Source organism: Salmo trutta, chromosome 3 (assembly GCF_901001165.1).
Source record: "Salmo trutta chromosome 3, fSalTru1.1, whole genome shotgun sequence".
Lineage (NCBI taxonomy): Eukaryota > Metazoa > Chordata > Actinopteri > Salmoniformes > Salmonidae > Salmo > Salmo trutta.
This window is the reverse complement of record NC_042959.1, coordinates 30,293,446-30,301,397: the sequence shown is the minus strand read 5'-3', so window position 1 is coordinate 30,301,397 and position 7,952 is coordinate 30,293,446.

Sequence of the window (7,952 nt, the reverse complement as noted above, 5' to 3'; positions counted from 1 at the left end):
CTGGTGGAGGGAGGGAGAGAGTGGCTGGTGGAGGGATGGGAGCTGGTGGAGGGAGGGAGAGAGTGGCTGTTAGAGGGATGGGGTCTGGTGGAGGGAGGGAGAGAGTGGCTGGTGGAGGGATGGGAGCTGGTGGAGGGAGGGAGAGAGTGGCTGCTGGAGGGTGGGAGAGAGAGGTGGTAGAGGAAGGGAAGGGAAGGTGGGGGGTATGATGTTCAGTAGATGATAACTCCCAGAGGAGTTAGAAACACATATTATTCATAAACAGACATAACATACACACACTCTCTCAGAAGAATAAACACAGAACACACACCGCTGCTGCAGAGCACAAGGTGGGTAAAGATGTTTTGTTAAAACTTGAGTCCCACCCTGCAGTATTTGTGGTGGTCATATTAACAATGGAGCTAGCATCAGAAGATGTGTATCATCTTGGACCTGTAGGCTTGACATTATCTACAGTGATGGCACTCTGATGTCTACGGTACAGCTGCCCAACAGGCTCTATTGTCTTACTAAATCAATAGTAACGTTGGACTACTTCATTCAGTCACAGTCACAGACCCAGCCAAACAGCATCACAGTGATCACTTACAGTGCTGTGTAAATGTGCTTTCTCTGTCTCTCTCACTCTTGCTCTCAGACACCCCTTCTCTCAGACACACACACACACACACACACACACACACACACACACACACACACACACACACACACACACACACACACACACACACACACACACACACACACACACACACACACACACACACATCTCTTACAGTGTATTTTTGAAATCATTATTGTGCCTGGGAGTTGATTTGCCGAGCCGCTAGGAGTCTTTTGTGGTGTTTTGTTGGTGCGAAACACCATTTCATATTTATTTGATTGTCTCGCGGGGGAAGAATGAAAACAGAGACATAACCAGCTGGTGGTAGCGATTTAATGAGGCTGAATGAAATGAGGATGTGTGTGTTTGATCTCGCTCACTGTTGTTTACATTTAAGTCGTTTAGCAGATACTCTAATCCAGAGCGACTTACTGTAGTGAGTGCATACGTTTTCGTATTGGTCCCCCGTGGAAATGGAACCCACAACCCTGGAGTGGCAAGCGCCATCAACTGAGCCACACAGGATGATTAGACTCAGATTCAATTACAGTAGTCTGTTCTTATCCACATCCCTTGGCAATACACACACACACACACACACACACACACACACACACACACACACACACACACACACACACACACACACACACACACACACACACACACACACACACACACACACACACACACACACACACACACACACACACACACACAGTGATACGAGGGTCAGCTGTTTGTTCACCCGCCCGCAATTGCTAATAACCACATAACCACATAACCATCCCAACTGTGAAGCAAGGGGGTGGCAGCATCATGTTGTGGGGGTGCTTTGCTGCAGGAGGGACTGGTGCACTTCACAAAATGGATGGCATCATGAGGAAAGAAAATTATGTGGATATATTGAAGGAATATCTCAAGACATCAGTCAGGAAGTTAAAGCTTGGTCGCAAATGCGTCTTCCAAATGGACAATGACCCCAAGCATACTTCCAAAGTTGTGGCAAAATGGCTTAAGGACAACAAAGTTAAGGCATTGGAGTGTCCATCACAAAGCCCTTACCTCAATCCAATAGAACATTTGTGGGCAGAACTGAAAAGGTGTGTGCGAGCAAGGAGACCTACAAACCTGACTCAGTTACACCAGCTCTGTCAGGAGGAATGGGCCAAAATTCACCCAACTTATTGTGGGAAGCTTGTGGAAGGCTACCCGAAACGTTTGACCCAAGTTAAACAATTTAAAGGCAATGCTACCAAATACTAATTGAGTGTATGTACACTTCTGACCCACTGGGAATGTGATGAAAGAAATAAAAGCTGAAATAAATCATTTTCTCTACTATTATTCTGACATTTCACATTCTTAAAATAAAGTGGTGATCCTAACTGACCTAAGACAGGGAATTTTTACTAGGATTAAATGTCAGGAATTGTGAAAAACTGAGTTTAAATATATTTGGCTGAGGTGTATGTAAACTTCTGACTTCAACTGTATTAATTTGTGGATGTCCATCATCCATTTCATATGATATGTTACGAACTACAATCGTATGATGTTTATGAATTAGCAAAACAAACAACCAGGCTTCCACCCGGTTACTCAACCCTGCACTTTAGAGGCTGCTGCCCTAAATACATAGACATGGAATCACTGGTCACTTTAATACTGAAAGGGGGATACCTAGTCAGTTGGAAAGCTGAATGCATTCAACTGAAATGTGTCTTACGCAGCCCCCTACCTCTCTGAATCAGAGGGCTGCCATATTCGACATCCACGTCTTCCACGCCCGGGGAACAGTGGGTTAACTGCCTTGCTCAGGGGCAGAACGACAGATTTTTACCTTGTCAGCTCGGGGATTCGATCCAGCCACCTTTCGGTTACTGGCCCAACTCTCTAACCACTAGAACACTAGTCACTTTAATACTGTTTACATACTGCTTTACTCATTTCATATGTATATACTGTATTCTATTCTACTGTATTTTAGTCAATGCCACTCCGACATTGCTCGTCCTAATATTTATATATTTCTTAACTGCATTCTTTTACTTTAGATTTGTGTATATTGTTGTGAATTGTTAGATATTACTAGGAACACAAGCATTTCGCTACACCCACAATAACATCTTCTAAATATGTGTATGTGACCAATAAAATTTGATTAGATTTGAATATGTTATGAATTTGCTAAACATAAAACATGTTACAAATTCGCAAAACGTATGATATGCAACAAATTCCAATTTGTTGTGGCTAATGTTAGCTAGGTGGCTTACACTAACGTTTGGCTTAGGGGTTAGGGTTAAGGTCAGGGTTAAGGTTAGGAGTTGGGTTAAATGGTTAAGGTTAGGTTTAGGGTTAGGGTCAGCTAAAAGGGTAGTGGCGTGGATCAGAAAACCAGTCAGTAGCTTGTGTGACCACCATTTGCCTCATGCAGCACGACATATCTCCGCATATCTTCGCATAAAGTTGATCAGGCTGTTGATTGTGGCCTGCGGAATGTTGTCCCGCTCCTCTTCACTGGCTGTGTGAAGTTGCTAGATATTGGTGTGAACTGGAACATTCTGTCGTACACGTTGATCCAGAGCATCCCAAACATGTTCAATGGGTGACATGTCTGGTGAGTATACAAGCTAAGGAAGAACTGGGACATTTCCAGGAATTGTGTAAAGATCCTTGCGACATGGAGCCGTGCACAGGGCTTGTCTAGGGATGAAAGAAGTGCAGGAGATGTCTTTTTCCAAGTTGTTCCATTAGACTATGTGCTATAGACACCTCTGATTATTCACATTTAACGGTTCATACACATTTTCATGACTATTATAGCCAGTGATGGAAAAAGTAACCAATTGCCATACTTGAGTAAAAGTAAAGATACCTTAGTAGAAAATGACTCAAGTAAATGTCACCCAGTAAAATACTACTTGAGAATAAGTAAAAAGTATTTGCTTTTAAATATACTTAAGTATCAAGAGTAAAAGTAAATGTATAAATAATTTTAAATTCCTTATATTAAGCAAACCAGACAGCACGATTTAATTTTTTTATTTTATTTAATGACAGCCAGGGGCACACTCCAACACTCAGAAATAATTTACAAACAAGTCATTTGTGTTTAGTGAGTCTGCCAGATGAGATGCAGTAGGGATGACCAGGGATTTTCCCTTTAAGTGTGTGAATTAGAACATATTCCTGTACTGCTAAGCATTCAAAATGTAGCGAGTACTTTTGGGTGTCAGGGAAAATGTATGGAGTAGAAAGTACATTATTTATAAGATCACAAGGCGAGACCCAGATGCAGACACAGGAGGCAGATGGTTAGAGTCCAAGATGTTTATTAACAATCCAAAAGGGGTAGGCAAGAGAATGGTCGTGGACAGGCAAAAGGTTAAAACCAGTTCAGAGATACAGAGGTACAGAATGGAAGGCAGGCTCGAGGTCAGAGCAGGCAGGAATGGAGTCCAAAAAACAGGCAAAGGTCAAAACCGGGAGGACTAGTAGAAGAGAATAGGAAATTAGGAGCACGGGGAAAAACACGCTGGTTGACTTGCACATACAAGACAAACTGGCACAGAGAGACAGGAAACACAGGGATAAATACACTGGGGAAAATAAGAGACACCTGGAGGGGGTGGAGACAATCACAAGGACAGGTGAAACAGATCAGGGTGTGACATTATTTTCTTTAGGAATGTAGTGGAGTAAAAGTAAAAGTTGTCAAAAATATAAATAGTAAAGTACAGATACCCCAAAAAACTACTTAATAGTACTTTAAAGTATTTTTACTTAAGTACTTTACACCACTGATTATTGATACTGGAAGGCTGCTGTGTCTGATCCCATGTAGGCTGACCATCTCCTGCCATTGTGCACTTGATCAAGGCACTTAAATGTGGTCAACCCAGCATCTGGAGAGCTCCTGTGTGTGCAGGCTTAGCTTTTGATCCAGCCCTGAAACACCCAATTCTGCATATCAAGGTTCTGTTGGAGCCACTGATCTTTAGGCTACAGCGTGGTTAGACCAGGACTTGAACAAAAGCCTGCACACCCAGTAGCTATCCTGGGGGATAGTTGCCACCCTTGACATAAAACATTGGGTAACAAACCAAATACTTTTGTCTTTATAAAATGATCCCCTCATTCAATGAATCAGGGATCAAATGGATAATGGATAAGGATAAGGTAGTCTACATCAAAGCAAGCTATCTAACTAAACATGTTTATATGTAAGGCTCAAGTATTAATGTTTCAGGGGAGATCTATGCACAGCAAGTTATTTGTCAATTAAGCTTTTATTAGAATATGTTTTAAGGAAAACTCCACCCAACAACTAGATTTTGGTATTTCTTTCATTAGTCCATTGTTGACATAGTCCCAAAATGTTTTGCTTGTCAGCAATCAAGTTTTCAATTTATGTAACGTTCAAAATACAGAAATCATCCCTCTATGATGCATTTTATGATGCAAAACACAGCAACAATGGACTAATCAACAATGGACCAATGTAGCAAATACCAAAATATCGTTTTGGATGGAGTTTTCCATGGCTACTGTTTAATAGGGGGGAATCCCAGCTTTCCAACAGTCCAGATTTATTTAGGCTATCTACAGTGTCGGTGAAAAGCTGCTGAAATGTCACGCCCTCTCTTCTCGGGGCAACGGTACACTCGCACGGGCACACACGCAGCACACATAGACATGCACTGAAGCGTCATACCGATAATGGCAGACATGTCGATTTTAAAGGGATTGATAATATTTCATATTTAAGTGTGCCTTCATGAATTACATGAAATGATTAAACAAATGTCCATGACTTTTCATGACCTTACAAATCTTCATTTGACAACTTGGAACAGAGCATCATGCGAATTCAGGTTGGCACATTTTCAATCTGCACAATCTCGAACAGCCTACGATCATACACAGATTCACAGACTAAAGGCAAATAAACTTGAACAAAGCGGACTCAGGAAATGAATGACTACTCTCCATTGCTATTTAATGCAGATCCCACCTTCATTCCGCTTTGATCAACCTTTTTTGCCTTGGTGTGTGAATCTGGGATGGCGATAGGATACTTTGTTTTATAGAGGAGCTGGTACGCAATTCCCCCAAAATTTGAAGTGCCGGTATAGCGCTCCGGACAGCTCCGGCCCAAGTCAAGCACTGGCTGTGCATTATCAGGCTGAAACATGAGGTGATGGCGGCGGATGAATGGCACGACAATGGGCCTCAGGATCTCGTCCACGTGTCTCTGTGCATTCAAATTGCCATCGATAAAATGCAATTGTATTCGTTGTCCGTAGCTTATGCCTGCGCATACCATAACCCCACCACCACATGGGGCATTCTGTTCACAACGTTGACATCAGCAAACTGCTCTCCCACATGACACCATACACGTGGTCTGCAGTTCTGAGGCCAATTGGAAGTACTGCCAAATTCTCTAAAATGTCATTGGAGGCGGCTTATGGTAGAGAAATTAACCTTAAATTCTCTGGCCACTGATCTTGTGGACATTCCTACAGTCAGCAGGCCATTTACACGTTCCCTCAAAACTTGAGACATCTGTGGCATTGTGTGGTGTGACAAAACTGCACATTTTAAAGTGCCGTTTTATTGTCCCGAGCACAAGGTGCACCTGTGTAATGATCATGCTGTTTAATCAGCTTCTTGATATACCACACCTGTCAGGTGGATGGATTATCTTGGCAAAGGAGAAATGCTCACTAACAGGGATGTAAACAAATTTGTGCACAAAACTTTTTTGTGCGTATGGAACATTTCTGGGATCTTTGATTTCAGCTCATGAAACATGGGAACAACACTTTACATGTTGTGTTCATATTTTTGTTCAGTGTAGTTGACATTTGTAAAGTTCTCTCTTTCATCTCTGCTTCTCTCGAGCAGCAAGGACGTTTAGGGACCGGGGAGAAAATGCAAAGCTTTGCTCTCTCTAATTCTCTCTTTCTCTCTTTCTTTCTTTCTCTCGGAGGACCTGAGCCCTAGGACCATGCCTCAGGACTACCTGGCATGATGACTCCTTGCTGTCCCCAGTCCACCTGGCCATGCTGCTGCTCCAGTTTCAACTGTTCTGCCTGCGGCTATGGAACCCTGACCTGTTCACCGGACGTGCTTGTTGCACCCTCGACAACTACTATGATTATTATTATTTGACCATGCTAATCATTTATGAACATTTTAACATCTTGACCATGTTCTGTTATAAAATCCACCCGGCACAGCCAGAAGAGGACTGGCCACCCCTCATAGCCTGGTTCCTCTCTAGGTTTCTTCCTAGGTTTTTGGCCTTTCTAGGGAGTTTTTCCTAGGGAGTTTTTCCTAGCCATGGTGCTTCTTTCACATGCATTGCTTGCTGTTTGGAGTTTTAGGCTGGGTTTCTGTACAGCACTTTGAGATATCAACTGATGTACGAAGGGCTATATAAATACATTTGATTTGATTTGATTTGTGTTCCCCTGGAGGTCGGGGCTCCACAGATAGCAAATAATCACGTCATAAGCCAAACATTTCTCTCAGCCTTATGGCAAAATGTGTAGAATAACAGGAAATTAGCTCAGGGATTCTTGAAAGTTGGGACAATCCTTGTCCGAAAGGAAAACTTTATTTTCTAAATAGAAAAATATGGATTTTGTTGCATTATTTGATCTTAAAATGTACATGTAGGTGAAATTTATAAGGGAAAATATTTGTTTTTGGAATTTTCAAAATACTTTAATTATTATTAATTTCCATGTTGTCTGTATGCCTGGAAATGCCCTTGTCTGGAGCAAAGGATCACAATTTCAAACTTTCAAAATAGTGTTTAAATTGAAGAAAAAAAATGGCAATAATGGATATGAACTGAAAAATTATCATATGTACTGTAGTTTCTTGCAATAGCCCTCTGTGACTTTAAAGAATATTTATCTCAAAACTTTCATAAAAGATGTGTCCGACGATTTGATCAACTCCTTCAGATCCTTAATTAATCAGGAATGAGCATAAGGACCCTTTATTCATGTCCTCATTCCATGTACTGTAATGAAACAAGACCCCTCATGGCCTGTAAAGTTCTCTACTTTTGATAGATTTAAACAAACAATATTGGAATCAGCATGGTCCCAACCATAACCTGTCAACTCCATCTCCCTTATAGATTAAAATACAATATTAATTTTGGTTCAAATATGTTACATTTATTTAGGTTTAAGAGTCATAAAGCAAATGAGGAAAAACTGAATTGCTACTGTGTATACCACTTGAATGAAGAATAAAAAATGAATTTTTGTCAAATTTGTAAAACATGATTTTTGTCTAAAAAGATCTGATATAATGG